The sequence below is a fragment of the Apteryx rowi genome, unplaced genomic scaffold, assembly GCF_003343035.1.
Source record: "Apteryx rowi isolate R43461 unplaced genomic scaffold, aptRow1 scaffold_239, whole genome shotgun sequence".
Classification (NCBI taxonomy): domain Eukaryota; kingdom Metazoa; phylum Chordata; class Aves; order Apterygiformes; family Apterygidae; genus Apteryx; species Apteryx rowi.
The window spans coordinates 301,623-305,440 of record NW_020448741.1 but is presented as its reverse complement, the minus strand read 5'-3'; positions in this window follow the sequence as shown (position 1 = coordinate 305,440).

Sequence of the window (3,818 nt, the reverse complement as noted above, 5' to 3'; positions counted from 1 at the left end):
CCTTTCTCCTCTGGTCCTTTGTCTTTGCAGCCTTTGCCAGACATCCACTGCTTCTCATCATGCCAGCCACAATACCCAAAACTAATTCTGTCTGTCTCAAAATATTCTTATCCTCCCCTCCCTCATTTTCCTATCTCTTCATGTCAAAAAGCCGTTTCTTTCATAGGTGTCTGTTGCCAGCAATAAGGTTACTCAGAGTGCATAAGAAACAACCTTTCTGTTCCCAACCACTCTGGCAAAACCAGGCGTCAAAACAGACCAACCAAAACTGCCTGCTCATTGCTGCAGCCTGGGGATGGAGAGCACAAGGCCCTGCTGGCAGGTTGTCACACAGGAGTTGTGTGGGGCTGGAGAGCACCCATGAGGGTGGCTCTGCAGAGAAGAATCCTGCAAGACTTTAGTAGACTCCTATGGAGCATTTGCTAACTTCACATTCACAGATTTACCCCAGTCACATGGATTGTAAAGGAGCAAAATGCACATTCCTGAAACTTGGGTGACATATCTATCAAATTACACTTTGAACACTGCCATGTGTGAGAAACACAAGTTTTTCAGACACACCATGAAGGTATTTTTTTCCCTGATAATATTCTTCCTGTTCCACATACCTGCCATAGACAATATCACTCTTCAGTTTGTCAAAGTTCAAAACAAAGAGGGATCTTATGACAGAAAATGTAACATAACCTTACATGTAAATTGGCTTATAGCACACCCTATAACGAATTGATTCCTAGTTTAAGTGTTGAGCCCTTCATTATATTAAAAAWTTCAGTAGAGTAATACAGTGTAACAATATTGTCTATGTCCTTATGGCCTACTGTGCAAAAGTACATTAAGAAATTAAAAAGAACACTGAAAAGGAATTTGGATATTTGTCCTAGAATTCATTTTAGTTTATCTGAATCACCGCAGCTGAAGTTTATCTGAAATTTTCAAAAGGACAAAATCTCCCCTGAGATTCTTCAAGGCTTCAGCTGCATTGGCAACACTTGGGAAGCAGCAGTGCCCTTAAAGTTCAGCTCTCATTAAATAAGTGAGAACTGAACATGCCTATCAGAAGACAAAATTTGACCTTTGTTCTCTCAGCTATTCTGCTCTCATGTCAAATGAATACCAGAGCAGAAGCAATTTAAATAAATACACTTATAAACATATAGCATATCTGTAATGATATATAGATTTCTTCAAAACAACTCAAATTGTGAATTCCAGCTTCACTTCTTATTTAATTTGCCTGAGGTGGTTTGCATTACCTTAGCTTTACTTCTACAGACAGCTTTGAAGCTTCCACATGAATATTAGGTAAACAGCTTCTCACACAGTTCTCTTTTAAATTGCTTTATTTAGTGGAAAAGATACCATTTGTCAAAGGAAAGCAACATTGAACAATTGCACAACACTGAAATGCTAACTCACTGGAAATGAGCTCTTTGGGTGATAATGTCTGGAAGGAAAGAGGTAATCTGTGTCAAGATTCCTTCACAGAGGTCCTCTAATGTCCCTCATATCTGCAGAAATATCTCATCCTTCTTCAAGAAGATGATGCTTTCTGCTTTTACTCCCACTCTTTTCACTGCAAGTGCAGCAAAACTTAAATCTTCTGTAATGGGCAGGATTTGTAATGGGTCCCTGGTAAATGATCTTTTTCCGTGGAAAAGGAGGAGGAGCTGCCTGTAAGAAGGATATGAAAAGCACGGTCTGGGAACAATAGTATTTAGACAAAACAGCATCAAAATTCTTGTACGGAAATCAGACAGAACTTTTCCACGGGAGAATATTTTTCTCCCTAACACACTACTGCAAGGGTTTTAACAGCCACTGAAATGGCTGTTATGGGCCACCCTTTGAGGCAGAAGGTCATCAGCTCCCATCAGTTCACAATAAGGGTGAGACAGTAAGTGGGGCCCTGTGAGACAGAAGCAAAATGAGCCAGAGGTGAGGAGAGCTAGAGCTCAGATGCCTGAAGGACAGAGGAGACGTGAGGATGGGGAGGGAAAGGCAGAGCTAGAAGGGGGTATCTGACAGTGAGGTCCAGGTGTAAAAWTTCTGGGAACCACTGATGTAGGACTCAGATCTGCTTTGGCCATCCCCAGTGTAACCGCTCCTCCGGTACGGTGCGTTCCTGCATTTCCAGAAGTTTGCCCCATGGGAACGCTTTGCACTTCCATATATGGACTTTCATGTGAAGCTCTTAAAGCTCTTTGCATGTATTCATGGAGCCTTACCATGCCTTTGAGGCAGTAAATAATAATCCTGTTTGACAGGCAGATAACCCAAGCTATGGGGCTCTACCAAGGGCCCATGGTTTCAAAACAAGTCACTGCCAAACATTAAAGTAGATTTCAGATATCTACATTCTCAGTGTCCAGTTGCAATCATTAGGTAGTGATGGTTTTACATTTTCTCAAAGCTTAGTATGGGAACAGAAAAGCCATATTCTGCTAGGTTATCTGTATGTATTCAATTGTCTTTGACATCAAAATACTACAGCAAAAGACCCACTAAAAACAAAAGCTTATCACAGGTATGGGAAGCAGGTTTTAGCTTCTATAACAATTTTGTTATCTGATATTACATGCAATGATACATTTTTTTAAAAGGAGGACAATAAATTACTGCAGTGTTTATCTTGCAGACAATGTAATTTGATTAGTGACATTAGAAAAGACCTTTCCATTACCCAAAGAGATTTTAAACAATGCTCTATGATGCTAGAGTAATTAACAGTTTGTATTACTATTCTGTGCAGTTTTAGACTCTTTTAAGTCTACCTTATGAAAATAAAGTGGAAAGAATCTGCTCATTTTCAGTGAAGATCCGGCATTTTACTTCAGATTTACCTCTAAAAAGACATTGAAAAATAATACTTTTCAAAGATAATTAGAATTTCATCAAGCATTAAAATTAGAAAAATAGAACTTGATAGGTAGGCTTTTCTCTTATTTATATTCTGATTTTTAAGGTTCTTAAAATCTTTTAAAAATAGAATTATAGATTTTTATCTAGTAAATTGCATTTGATGTATTTACATGTTAAAGCTTATTTACTACTCTCAGTGTAATAATTTAAAGTAATAATTTAAAGCGCTTTCTCACACACATATAAAAACCTGTAAGAAAATCCTCATGAGATACAATAATAGGGACATCCCTTCTTCCAGACTTTCAGATCTTAACTCTACTTTAAAATGTTCCTTCTAATGGTCATTCATAGGAGCAAAACTGCATTTTATATTCAATTTAGACACTGTTTTAGAACATTTGAATTGATAGCTGCATGTTTTTATGTTTAGTTATGTTTTGCTAAGGTTTTAGGCAGGTGCTCAAAGATAGCATGTAAGTTGTCAGCATTTCTCTGTCAATTTTTAATATTTCCTTCATACAGAAGTGAAATGATTTTTAATTATTGTTCTTGCACTTATGGTAGAAACTGATAAAAATATAGAGGTCTTTATGACTATTATTAATATAATTCAAAAGGCAAAGCTGAAAAGTTGTATCAAAGTATATTGTTTGATTAATAAGAAAGTTTAAATTTAAGACAGGCTTTATTAAAGCATTGAGGTTTTGATGTTAAACTCAATATGATCCTAAGGCTCTATTTAGTTACTGAAGCTATTATCTTCAAGTCTAACTGGAATGAAGAGGTCCATGTATAATTAAAGTGTTTCCAGTGACCTTCTAAGTCTTCTACCTTTGAGGACCACTGAGAGCTTTAACAAGATTTTGTGACTCTTATTAAATTATAATCATTATAGAAAATTGTTTGGCGTTGAACAGTGATCAGTATTCAGAAAGTTCATCATTTTAGTA